Below are 14,316 nucleotides of genomic sequence, written 5' to 3'. Positions count from 1 at the left end.
TTGCAGCTTTTCTAGCGATGGATACTAGTTGGGGGAGGGGGGCAGTTCTTTCTCATTGCATCATCATCTATTTCTTTATTTAAAAAATAAATATAATGTATTGGAGCTTACAATCTAAATCCCCTAACATACACACACACACAGACACTACGGCAATTTAATAGCAGCCAATTAGTCTACCAGTATGTTTTGGAAGTGTGGGAGGAAACGGGACCACACAGATAAGGCCATGGTTGGGAATCAAACTCATAACCCCAGTGCTGTGAGGCAGAAGTGCTAACCACTAAGCCACCAAGCTCTCCATGTCCTATGTTATTTCCTGCCTGTACTTCTGATAAAGACATGTTTTATACATATAATGTAATTAATTCCCATGTATAGTCATTCTTTGACTTTTGCAATACGTATTAGGGCAGTGTTTCATGAACACTGCTTCTAAGTCTGAGAATTTGGCAGTATATCACTTATTGAACGGAGGCGGAAATGATCTGCACCTGGTAACTGATGCAATACCTGTCCCAATAAGCCATGAGCTGTGCTGGTAATTATGTAGATGTGACGGCAGTGTCACAATCCACAGGACTGAAATTCCCCTCTACACGTACAAGTCCAGAACATCAGGATTACAGACATGGATTAGGGGGGTGATAATGTTGGGATCAGAGCGTCTGTATTGAATTTGTCGTTTTGCAATAATGGTTAAATTAATTCCTGTAACTATTAAAAGACGACGGGATCCTGAGGCCTGGTCATTACTAAGATGGATTAGGTGTCTTAGAAGTGCAGTCTGTGTATGTTCAATGACTGAGCAATTTCCTGTGATACGGCTCAGAGTGTCGGAATAGTTCTCTCTATCAGACGGCTCCTGGAAATGTAAACAGCAGCCGATGTGTGTGATTCACCTGACTCTCAGGTGAGGTCATGTGACAGCTGCTCTGGTCTCACCTGATTTACACAGCATCATATGGCTGGTTCTAGTCAGTGGAGACCTATAGAAAACAGGTTGTTTTGAGCACCGTACTGTAAGAGTGTCAGGCGTGTCTGTCTGGAATCTCCTCTAGGAAAGGATGAAGGTCGGATACTGCTGACATTTTGCTACTGTTACTTCTTGATGGTTTTCGGAACCTTCTGGAAAACAAATTTTCAGATAATAATAGATCTGCTCTATGTACATGTATTTCTTTCACTATTTTTTGTTTTATTTTTGTTTCAGTTTTTGTTATCATAATATGTGTACACAGCTTTGTTTTGGAAAATAAAAACAGGAAATAATTACACTGCTGCCTTTAATCCATAGGGAGTTATGTGTCTGTATTGGACACCTTCCATCTATGCGGCCAGTGCATATGTTAGAATTGCTCAGGGAGTTGTGACATTTACTTTTATTGCAAGAAACGCTGTGTTCTCAGAGGTGAAGAAAGAGGCAATTGGTTATTAGTTTGATATTGCTTAGTTAATAATGTAGATAAACTGATGCATGCCCCCATTCTCCAGGCTCGTGGTCTGCACGTAAACTAATGCATGCCCCCATTCACTAGGCTCGTGGTCTGCACATAAACTGATGCATGCCACCATTATTCACTAGGCTCGTGGTCTGCACGTAAACTGATGCATGCCCCCATTCACCAGGCTCGTGGTCTGCACGTAAACTGATGCATGCCCCCATTCACTAGGCTCGTGGTCTGCACATAAACTGACGCATGCCCCCATTCACTAGGCTTGTGGTCTGCACGTAAACTGATGCATGCCCCCATTCACCAGGCTCGTGGTCTGCACATAAACTGATGCATGCCCCCATTCACTAGGCTCGTGGTCTGCACGTAAACTGATGCATGCCCCCATTCACCAGGCTCATGGTCTGCACGTAAACTGATGCATGCCCCCATTCACCAGGCTCGTGGTCTGTCTCTGCATTCGGTGTGTCTGTTTGTTACGGTTTTATTGTTGAGACTCAGAAGTTCGTCAAGTGACAAATGCAACTTCCTCATTTAGATCCATTCTATGACCCGCACCTCTATTTGTTTTATGCTGTTTTTGTGACACGTTTACAGAACATATGTGCATAGATGGAGCAGGGGACTCTACTCAAAATGATTGGAAAAGTTTACAGCACCTCTAGGGATCAATGCAGTTTGTGCTGTAAAAGGGTCTAGTAGCTCGCAGCCAAAACTGGAATATCATCATATGCCCAACTTCCATGCAGCCTTGGTCATTTCAGTGTCTTGTGCAGTAAATTGAAGTCTTAGTTTTGGATGAGTCACAGTATTGCCTCAGTCTTATGCTGCAGATTTGGTTCATTAATTGACCGATTTAGTGTTATGGACTTGTCTGGCTCTTTTTAATAAAATGTGACTCTCCAACTGCCTATGTGCAATGTATGACCTATTTTATTGTACATATGTAGTATGTTTTAGTTTTTACACAGTGATACAGGGTTTCCCTCCCAAAATTATGTAAAATTGAATTTCATACATTGTTTCCTACATGGTGTTTCATTCCCCTGTTACAAAGTGAATTGCTGTACGGGAGAAGCGATGCCACTAGACATGGCCTTGTAATCTCTGTGTTCTCTTAATTTCTAGAGATATGAAGCTGTCAGTGATAGCTGCTTGTCTGCAATAAGTTCTATTTATGTCTACACTTGTACAGAGTCTATTGAAGAAAAGAAATCACTTGTTCTACTCTTATGGGGGCCTTTATAAAATGTATGTAATTTTATATGTATTGAATGGAATGATAGCGCTTTATATTCCTGGATTAAACCACTACTTTTCAATGATAAAATGATATGGTACATTTTGTTTTGAGTCTATTTCATCAGTAAGCACAGCTAAAGTACAGTATTGCTACAATGATCATATAACAAAGAGGATATTGTGACATGTCAGATATTCTGCGTGAACATTTCCTATTAGCGAGTAGTCGCACTAAATGCTCCAGGCGTGTGGTCCATCTACATACAATCTGAATTTTATGGGCTTATATATATGTTCCTTCCTGCAACCTTTACTACATAATATTGCCTCATCTTTCAGTGTGTTTCAGCATGTCTTTATATCATTGGGTAGAGTTTTATACTCGTGTTGCCCTTAGCTGTAATATTAAAGTGTCATATCCCTGGACAGCAGAAATAGATAATTTTGGTCTGATATAAGTAATTTGCTTTACCTTCTGTACTTTTCAATGAGGGCACACCACAAGACAATGAGTTAAGTTCAAGTAAAGTTTCCCTGGAGGTTGGGAAACTCCTCTAATTAGAATCGGTAGCTTCATAGTTGCTAGAACATTTGTATGCACTTCTAATGCGTAGCCCTGTTACATTTGTAGTGTAAGTAGAATTTCAGCGATGGGTCTTCAAAACCGGATGGCTTTTGCTCTCTCATGACCTGACTTAATGAGGGACTATTTTTTTCTCCAAGAATCTCACGGATCTTCATAGTCAACGTGGCTTTCTTTTAGTAGCATATTAATGAAATCTCTATCTTTTTACTTGTCTGTCACTTCCACACTAGGCTAACGCCAAAGCTTCTATGAACAATTGGATAAATAAAATGTCTGATCAAAACCTATTACAACCTCATTGGACAATATGTAAAATCCAATCCTATGACTAATTGGAAGTTCCGTGCAGCCGAGCTGAACTACCAGATGGCTTCCTAATCTTCCAAACACACAGCGTAGCATTCAGGCCGAACCCCCAGATATAAGTGTAAAACCATATTCTTATGAGCTAGTTACTCCGCATCGGTCATCCACACATCCAAGCACTGTTATTCAGCCATCATAACCGGTATCTCGGACGCCTATTGCTGTAAGCTGTTTGGGATTCTGGGAATTGCAGTGAGATCAGACAACCATCTCTGCTTTTCTCACCATGTGTCATTCTTTTAATTCAAACGCCTCCTGAATGTGGTGGAAGACAGGATTCTGCTGACTATTGAGTAAAGCTGTGTAGTCTTCAGTGGCTGGAAAACAGCAGAAGCGTGAAGGCCACAGTCACCTTATAAAATGGCGAGTGTGGCAAAAAGGCTAGTGGTTAGCACTTCTGCCTCACAGCACTGGGGTCATGAGTTCGATTCCCGACCATGGCCTTGTCTGTGTGGAGTTTGTATGTTCTCCCCGTGTTTGCGTGGGTTTCCTCCGGGTGCTCTGGTTTCCTTCCACACTCCAAAAACATACTGGTAGGTTAATTGGCTGCTATCAAATTGACCATACTCTCTCTATCTCTCTGTGTGTCTGTTAGGGAATTTAGACTGTAAGCTCCAATGGGGCAGTGAATGAGTTCTCTGTACAGCGCTGCAGAATTACTGTCGCTATATAAATAACTGGTGATGATTGATGAACATAACAAGAAGTAGACGGACACTTTAAATACATTGTCTACAGACGTGTACACTGATCCTTTAGCGTATGAGTGTAGTGTTTTGGCTCCTCCTCGCACATACTCACGTACAGTGTTTGGTAAAGGTTTCTGCTGTATATAACCAAAACAGGATCTACTAAGGATCTGTATGTAAGATCTCCTCGTGTAATACCTGGCCCCTAGTCTGTATGTCACAGCTTGAGCAACGAGTATATTCAGAAGCTTGTTGTATGTCATACCTAGCTAGCAGGGGAGGGCTAGCAAATTTACCCTGGGGGGTAAATTTGCAGCCTATTAGGAACATTTTAAAGGGAAATAAAGTGCAGTTATCCCAGTGACCCAGCCCAAGATGGGACTATGGGACTTGCAGTTGTCCCCTAGCCCAGACAGCCCTGCTAGCTGGTAGGGAATGTTCTTGGTCGACTCCGCACTGCTCGGTTTTATCACATTTTTTTGAGTTTTCTGTTTAAAATTCTTTATCTCGTTTACTCCCCATTTTAAATAGAAGTATTTGAGAGTCGGAGCAGCCAGCCCTTCATAGACAAATACTTCACACGTTGATGATGGGTATTTTTTTGCTTTCTGCATGTGAGTGTGGACACTTGGAATGTGCGGCTGTAATTCAACAATCCCTGTTCTGGGATCTTGTTCTTAGTAGTTATTTAATCTGTGTTTGTATTTTTTTTTTAAAGAATTCAGCGAACGAGATTTTTACTGTAAGTTTTTATAGAATGTAATTTATACATTTTATCTCAGAAATAGGTTTGCACTGTAGACCAGACAGGTTATTTAATCTTCTGTAGTAGGACACATGGGGGTTATATATAGTTACTTTTCTTGATCTTCATTTGCCTTGTTTCCCAGCCTCCTGATTTTTACACCGCAACTTGGGCTGGGTACACACTACAGAATTTTCCAATCAATGTGTTCTCTACAACGATTGTACCAATCAGCAGCCTATTCCTATGTACACACTATACATGTCTTACAAGATTTATCGTCTGATCTGGGCTCATCTGTCATAACCATCGGCTGAAAAGATGGTGACTCTGTAAGCTCTATGGAGATCCTGATGTGAGTGCATACACACTGCGGGATTGGAACGAGATTTATAATTCTGCTGAACCATCTAAAGAAGCGACGATCGGTACTTTGGAACAGCTGTCGTTCATTGTTTAAATATACACACAATGTGATGTTTGCCTGAACTGTCGTTTATCACTCGATTGACCCAATAGTCAGCTTATAAACCCTTTAAAGTGTACCTAGTCTTACACCACAATGTTTACCCAGACATAAGGGTTTGTTGTTGTTGTTTTGGGGTTTTTATTTTTTATAACTGCAAGAATTTAGTACTAGAGATAAACTGTGCTGGGTGCGGATCGTGTTGATCTCCCTGGTAACTCTAATCGACAGAATTACAAACTGTGTATGGTCTTCGGCGGAGCTTAAGCTGGGTACACACCTATGCAGTTATCGAGCAGATGACACAATAAATGACTGTTTGGTTAGACATCACATTAGTGTGTACGCTCCACCATCCTGGTTTATCGTACCAAAGCTCATCGTATCTGTTGATGTCGTTTCATAAACTTCCTATGAATCACGATCAACGATGGAACATTGTTGGGCAGATATGGAAGTATGTATGTATGTATGTGTGCATTCAGGACCAGCGGTGTATATAGATATCTGTACAGTGTACAGAGTCACCATCTTTTCAGCAGATGGTTATGAGAGATAAGATCACAGATCTGAAGGTAAATCGTGTAGGTAGAGACGAGGTTGTATGACAAGCATTGGTACCTAAAAATGTACTGTGGCCCCAACGTTTAACAACTAATATGAATTGGCTCCACGCGTAACATTGAATTCTGTGTAGTTACACCAGATTAGGTCAATCAACAAGGTAAATCGGTTTCTTTGGTGATTTCCCCCTCAGCCTGGGCCTTAACAAATCCCATAGGCCAGGTAGGCAGTGCACTTTAAATAAAATTAATAGCCAAACAATACTTATTATTACTGGTGCCTAATGTTTGAGAATCCTTTCTGTTAAGAGCAGTGGATGAACATCTTCCCTGGCTTGTTGAAACATTCTGCTGGCTCCTAGAATTCAATGTCCGGTTCCTGAATTGTTCATGATTTCTAGGTCCACAGGTTGTATGAGGTTAGAGTTGGGGAATAATAGATACGTTTCATATTGTATTGGCTGTGGCACAGTTGTTTTGCCTCTGTACATCTTTCTTTGCCTGTGGAAGAGAATGAGGCTATTCATAGAGTTATGTACACAGACCCAACACTAATAATAGCTGTGCACTGTTTCCATACAGTGTACCCAGTGCTGTGCTCTAGATTAGTTAGTAATATTCCAATACAATATCATCATTCTCCGGCTTATCTGAATGTGACATTTATATAAAGTATTTCAGTTTAGTCTTCTGCAAAGCAGCCGTGGAAAGATACTGTAGTTACTGTGTAGCTGAACATGTTCTCTGGATTGTGGAGCCAAGCACAGGTATACGTCTATGTAGAACTAATCCACCATCTCTTCTTCCGTCCCCTCCGTCAGGCCGGTGTACACGCTTGTGCTGTTTGAGAAAGCTTTTTATGTTGCAATAGAAAGTGAAAGTCTTTTTACAAAGCCCTTTTTATAAGCCCCTTGTTGACGTTCCCTTTTCTAGTTCCTCTTCTGTGTGTTGCGAAATTACAGTTAATACTTTTTAAAGTATCCACTTGGCAGATTGTCATGGAAATGTCGCGTGTGAAACTGCGATCAGACCCGCGTGTGAATTAATTGTACGGTGTAGATTCATCAATCCATCTAAAAAGGCAAAAGTAGAGGTGTCGTCCATAGAAACTAATCAGATTCTTTATTATTAGTAAATAATAATATTATTTTTATTATTATTATTTATATATTACTATTAGTTATTCTGCAGTGCTTTACAATTGGGAACAATACTGTAATAAAACAATACTGGGTACAGCTGGGTAAACACTACATATTTTTCATCCGATTATCGTGCCAGTCACACAATAAACGACCGTTGGGTCTGATATCTCTCAGTAGTGTGTACGCTCCAACTTTCATCTTTTATTGTATCATTTGATTTTATAAACGGACTGAAATTCTCTATAAACGATGAAACAATGTTGGGAAAATTCTTCAGTGTGTAATCACTCAGGACCAGGATCTCCATAGAGATTACAGAGTCACCATCTTTTCAGCTGATGGTTATGATAGATGAAGAGCACAGATCTGAAGGTAAAACGTGTACAGTGTGTACACAGGAATCTGCTGATCGGGACTTTCAGTCGTTGGTAAAAATCATTAAAGATATCTCATTGGGAGAAATTTTCTGTAGTGTGTACCCAGCTTTATACAGACAGAGAGGTAAGAGAGCCCTGCTCGCGAACTGACAGTATATAGGACAATGGGAATTTGATATGAGGGCAAGTGGTACATTTTGCATATTGGTCCAGCCAGATTGCAAAGGTAGAAAGTGCTTAGTGATCCAGTCATACGGCAATGTTGGTCAGAGGGTTGATGAATGAACTGTGTAGAGGGTGGTAATAGGGTAACCTAGGGAGGATAATAGGCTAGTTGTGGAATATTATAAGCTTGCCTGAGGTGGGTTTTCAGAGAACACACAGGTTTGAAGACTAGAGGAAAGTCTTACTGTGCGAGGGAGGGAATTCCACAAAGTGGGTGCAGCCTGAAAAAAGTCCTATAACCGGAAATGGGAGGAAGTGATGAGAGTGGGAAAGAGACGCAGATCTTGTGCAGAACGGAGGTGTCGAGTCGGGAGATATTTTAAGACAAGTGAGGAGAAAAGGCAACCAATGTACAGACTGACAGAGCGGCTCAGCAGAGTAAGAACCATTTGCAAGGAAAATCAATCTAGCTGCTGCGTGCAAAATAGATTGTAGGGGTAAGAGTCAGATTTTGGGAAGACCATTAAGGAGGGAATTGTGATAGTCAGTGTGGGAGATGATGAGTGCATGAATGAGAGTCTTGTGTGAGATATGTGCATAAAATATTTTTTAGATGTATGTAACATGATTTAGATTCAGTGTAGTGAACAAAGGATAGTTCTGGGTCAATGATCACACCTAGGCAGCGAGCTTGCGGGTGGAATTTGTTGTAAAAAGAAATATCAGGTAGGTAACTTCTGTTGGGATATCATTTAGCTCTGTTTTTAAAACCTATTTTGTGTGGCCCCCGACTTCCCTGAGAGCTGAATCTACTTTGTGCTATGACCTAGACCAGTGTTGGCTAACCAGGTGTTGTGAAACTACAAGTCCCAGCATACCGTTCCAGCAATAAGCTATATTGGCAAAGCATGCTGGGACTTGTAGTTTTACAACACCTGGAGTGTCACAGGTTAGCCAACACTGACCTAGACAAATGTGAGTATATATCATCTTACTATTAACTAAGCCACACACACACACACACACACACACACACACACACACACACACACACACACACACACACATCTTAATGAGCATTCCCAGTATGTCTAATGCTTCAATAACTTTGTTGAATCTCTTCCTGACATTGATGAGCCTCCTGCCTGCTCTTCTCATGCTGGTATATTAGGGCTCTAGTGTCCTTCCTAATGTTTATACCCGATGCAGCGTTAATAATAAGGCCCTAAAGGGTTCATGAGCTAGAAATCTTGTTTATATTGAACTTGTGTTCTTGTGATTTGGTTAAATACATCAGGTGCCCCCTTCACCTTGAATAATAAGGCCTGGTTCTAATTGTTCTAGAAAATCTGCATTTCCTGAATGGTGACGCTGACAGAAGCCTATTTTTGTAGCCTACTCCAAATTGGGTCCTCTGCTGTGGGGTGGGGGGCAATCCACTACAGCACACGGGATACAGATCCACCTGCTGTCCTCTCAAATGAACGAACAGCTTCCCCAGGTTCCTATACATTAATACAATAATGTAAAGCTCATAGTCAGAACCTCCCGCATCTTGAAGGATACGTGTCACGTGTGTGTTACAGAAACTGCTGGTAAAGGACAATACAGCTATGAATGTTATTAGCAGCCAAATAATCTGTAACTCTTTATGAGCTTGACAACAATAGATATGAATAGCGGTAGCTGAACAGCTCGTGTGTGTTTATGGCTTGTGTTATAGTAGGACACTTACACTCTGATGTTATTGAAGGACATTGCGGGGCTGTAGAGGGGGCCGTTGCTTTGCGGCTGTGTATAATTTCCTTTTGCTTATTAAAACAAGAATATATATATATATATGAATATATATATATATATATATATATATATATATATATATATATATATATATATATATATATATATATATATATATAATATATATATAGTTAATTTCTACATTTTACAGGGTGCACCTATAGAAACAGTGTGTTTATGTGGTGAGTAATGTACACTTTTGGTATTGCTGTGTAAATAGTGCTAAGTTTAGCTGAAAGGTTGTGGAATACATATTCCAAGCAATGAATGGAGGAAACCGATGAAACCGTAGGAAAATATTTCCTTGGGTAGCGCAGCTTAATGTTCCCCATCAGCTAGTTTCATTATTCTCTATTTATGTCCAATTATGGAAAATACAAAATCCATGTTCTATATTTGTTCCTGCACTGCTACTTTTAGCTGAATTATTGATCAGGAAATATTGGTTCCAGCTACAATATAATACACAGTCCTGCAGTCATTAAGCTTCTCAGAAAGTTTTATTAGAACAGAATAAATGTCTGTCTTGTCCATGGATCCGGCTCTTTATGTTACTTCCATTGTATGATGATGGAGTGTAGAATTCTCCAGTCTGTTCTTCCTATAATGTGTATTTTATTCCTTCCTAATGGGAGAATATACCTCATTTTTAGGTATATTTTATATATTCTATGCAATCCTAAAAAGACAACTTCGGTCTTCACAGGGAACCATATTTATCTGCATAGTATAGTCCAGGAAAGCTGCTGTGTCAGAATCATCATCGACATTTATTTATATATCGCCAGTAAATTTCGTAGCACTTTGCAATTGGGGACAAACACTGTAATAAACACTACTGGGTAATACAGACAGAGAGGTAAGAGGTCCCTGATCACAAGCGTACAGGGATGCTTGAAATACCTTCCAAAAATGCACACCCCCCCCCCCCCCCCCCCCCACCCCTTTCTGGTTGTAGCCGAAAGACCATTTCATGGATCGCAGAGGCCGGGGATGTGGACAAGTCTCCTTCATCAGAGATTATATGATCTGTAGAGATCCTGGTGACAAAGCTGTTTCCTTGTGTATTTTTATTTATTTGTGATTGGAGTCCACTGGCCGCGGTCTTTGAAGCTTTCAGAAAGTCACATTTCCCCTCTAGGCTGCGCTGTGTAATATCCAACATACACCTGGCAGCACTAGTACGTGGGTGAAATTAGGTAAAGATGCCCTTTAGTGATAAGACCACGTCTGTGTCTGTGCAGCTGACTGCAGCAGAGTCTCTGCTCTCCGTACAGTATGCAGATCTCTGACATTGTTACCGTTAGATTGTGTTCTCGGGCAAAGGTCTTTATGGAAATGTGAGATCAAAGTAACTGACACTGGTTCCCTAATCTGCCAGCTCTTGGCGTATAGTCCTCGCCTATCACCTGCTCTGTGATGACCATTGTCTGAGTAGATAAGTATCTGCAGCGTCTGTGCCTGGGATGGACAGAGTTTTAAAATGTAAGTTTACAAAGGGGCTACGTTTTTGTTTTGATTTTTCATGGAGCTGTTCCTCTTTCGGAACAATTGCCTCAGCATTGTGTTCTACAGTTATCAGATTTGATGGGGATATCTTGGCGTGACGGTGGCATGTGAAAGTTCTTTGTCATTTGCGGGGCAGAGCGGTGGCTCAGTGGTTAGCACTTCTGCCTTACAGCACTGGGGTCATGAGTTTGATTCCCGACGGCTTATCTGTGTGGAGTTTGTACGTTCTCCCCGTGTTTGCGTGGGTTTCCTCCGGGTGCTCCGGTTTCCTCCCACACTCCAAAAACATACAGGTAGGTTAATTGGCTGCTATCAAAAGTGACCCTAGTCTCTCTCGCTCTCTGTGTGTGTGTGTGTGTGTGTGTGTGTGTGTGTGTGTGTGTGTGTGTGTATGTATTAGGGAATTTAGACTGTAAACCCCAATGGGGCAGGGAATGATGTGAGTGAGTTCTCTGTAAAGCGCTACGGAATCAGTAGCGCTATATAAATGATGATGATGATTTGCCAGTAAGATGCCTTATCCCTCCCATCTAATCTCTTCTGTATGTGATACCTGGATATTTCACTGCTCAGATGGTTGTCTATGTGTGAACAATTCTTAACTCGTATTTGTGGTTGACGTGTATTGTCTCAAGTTTTTACCACCATTAAAAAAAATAATTAAAACAAAAAAGAGAGCATACGGTCATGGGGTACCTGGCCTAATTCTTGTCATGCTTTTTTGTTTTGTTTTTTTTCTTTTATCTCATTAACCCTGTACCCCAGATCTCTTCTCATTTTGTTTATTAGTGACTATAGTGCGTTATGACTCCTGACATCTCATGGGCGACTGTCTTCAGGTTTTGGGATCTTGAAATCACCTTTTCTTTGTTGTCCCTGTCCTGCGTGTGGCGTGTTCCTCTGAACATAGATCTGTGTATGACGAGCGGCTCTCGGTCCTTTGCACATTGTAATATTTGTGGAAGATTATTCTTTGGCAGAAACAGCAACAAGAAGCAATGTTCCTGCGTCCTCTCTTGTGTTGGCCTAGTGGCAGCGGCGCTGTTACTGCAGATGGTTCTATGCAGAGCTGGGTTTTCGGAACGGACACGAGTAACGTGTAGTGAGGGGGCTGCATGATTGCCACGGACCTTGTTCATCCACTAGGGACAGTTACCTTGTTAATGTCAAGCGATGCCGAAACACCGTCCAAAAACATTCACCTCTCAAAACACAAAATACTTTTTTGTTTGTTTTGTTCTACCTGGTTCCGATGACTGATCCTGTAATATACTTTGTTACTTCTGCAGTGTTGGAGTAAATAGTTTATAAGGGTTAATGAGCGTTGGGATGAAGACATCGGGAGAGGAATGAATGGTTGTCTGTGTTTGCCCAGTGCCGGGCAGTGTCCTCTAACACACTGACACTCCCTGGTATTACTGCCGCATTGTCTGTGTGTTTACAGTCAGGCTCCGTAATGACAGCTGGTTATAACCATTACTGATTGGTCTGTAACCTGTAACACAGTCTGTACTATGTGCTTCACCCGACCGTCTCTATAGAGCTGTTAGTGTTCTTTCTGAAACCGTTACAAACTGACCCTTTATTTTTCTGATTTTCAAAAAGTATTATGATAAAGTTTAATTAATCTGCTTTGATCTGGTCATAAACGTATAAAATGATGATACTTTAGACCACGCTTGTGTTTGGCTTTAGGTCTTTTAATTTGTAATTGTCCCTGTAAATAACGCTATACATTGGGCCCTATAGATGCTTATGTCCTAATGCGTCACGTAATCTGTGTTCCGCTGATACTAACTGGTGCGTTTTATTTCTTTCTAGATTTCCAGGAAGACGACAAAAGCTTTAAACGGTTACAAGCGGCTGTAGCCTGTATCGGTGAGTTATGTTCATTCTGTTATTATCTGTCCCGAGGTTCTGCGATCTGTGCTGAGGAAGATCTCCAAAAATATAATAATAAGGTGGGCAGGACAGTGGCTCAGTGGTTAGCACTTCTGCCTCATAGCACTGAGGTCATCAGTTCAATTCCCAACCATGGCCTTATCTATGTGGAGTTTGTATGTTCTCCCCGTGTTTGCGTGGGATTCCTCTGGGTGCTCCGGTTTCCTCCCACAATCCAAGGAACCTACTGGTAGGTTAATTGGCTGCTCTCCAAAATTGATCCTTGTGTGTGTGTGTGTGTGTGTGTGTGTGTGTGTATGTTAGGGAATTTAGACTGTAAGCTCCAATGGGGCAGGGACTGATGTGAGTGAGTTCTCTGTACAGCGCTGCAGAATTAGTGGCGCTATATAAATAAATGATGATGATAAGGTTATCAAATTGTTGGGGAGATCCCTGGAGAGCTGAAAACGACCTTAATCAGTGATAACATGGAGAGGGGCTTGTTTGTAGAGAGAGTGTCAGTCGTTTGTGTTTAACACCACTCCTAACATTATTATTATTATTATCCTTTATTTGTTAGGAGCCACAAGAGTTCCGCAGCGCTGTACAGAGCACATTTGTAACTTGTACCCCTAATCCCCATCCACACAGCTCTCGCTGTTCTCTTACATGTCACGGGTTGTTCATCGCTGTGATGCTTTAAGTTTCACCAATAATATGTGACCCTACTTTGCTCTTCAGTGGTATAGTGTTGTTCTAAATCTTTCTTTGTGTAACAACCTTTTATCATATAATAGACAATAGATGGTTTTAGTAAGTATTTGATAATATCTCTTTGGCAAAGCTTATTTCCAATGAGCTCGGCTTCTGTCTGCTGGTGCTGCCACCTAGTGGATTTCCAGCCAATTCACTCTGTATACAAAGCGCAGAGATCTAATCGGTCACTTCCTGGTTCCTACCATATGTTTCTGGTGTATAGTGATGTAAGATTGGTTTTTAAAAAGGAAGAACACTCCCAAACTTCTATAACTGCTTTATTTGCTTTCTTTAGAAATTAAATCAAAGTCTTGTTTGTTTTTATCGTTGGCAATCAGAGCGTCCTCCAGGAAATTAGCGGAAGAGGTTGTCTCTTTTAAATAATAAGCCTTAAAGTTACATTACAGTTAGTGGCATTGTGCGTGGAGTTTATTGGGGTGTGTGTGAGAGAAGTCTCTGGACAATCAGTTGTATCTGTGTAATCTGTGAGGTGTCTAAAAAGAAAACCTTTTCGGCATTGTGCGAGGCTGTATAATGCAGGTTACTTATACGTCTACTGCAATAAATGGTTT

The 14,316-nt window shown here is 41.0% G+C and overlaps 1 protein-coding gene across 2 annotated transcripts in view; it reads left to right on the top strand.

Annotated features, from left to right (window-relative positions):
- GNG12 (G protein subunit gamma 12) overlaps positions 1 to 14,316 on the top strand; it is a 58,977-nt gene that overhangs the window by 12,281 nt on the left and 32,380 nt on the right. Inside the window, exon 2 of one of the 2 annotated variants that reach the window (XM_075181879.1) lies at positions 12,929 to 12,985. The exons of the other annotated variant lie outside the window; for it this stretch is intronic. The gene's annotated coding sequence lies outside the window, so the exon portion shown is untranslated. The remainder of the gene's footprint in view (positions 1 to 12,928; positions 12,986 to 14,316) is intronic. 2 annotated transcript variants of the gene reach the window in all.

The sequence above is a fragment of the Mixophyes fleayi genome, chromosome 8, assembly GCF_038048845.1.
Source record: "Mixophyes fleayi isolate aMixFle1 chromosome 8, aMixFle1.hap1, whole genome shotgun sequence".
NCBI lineage: Eukaryota > Metazoa > Chordata > Amphibia > Anura > Limnodynastidae > Mixophyes > Mixophyes fleayi.
This window is presented reverse-complemented; position numbering and strand designations above follow the sequence as displayed.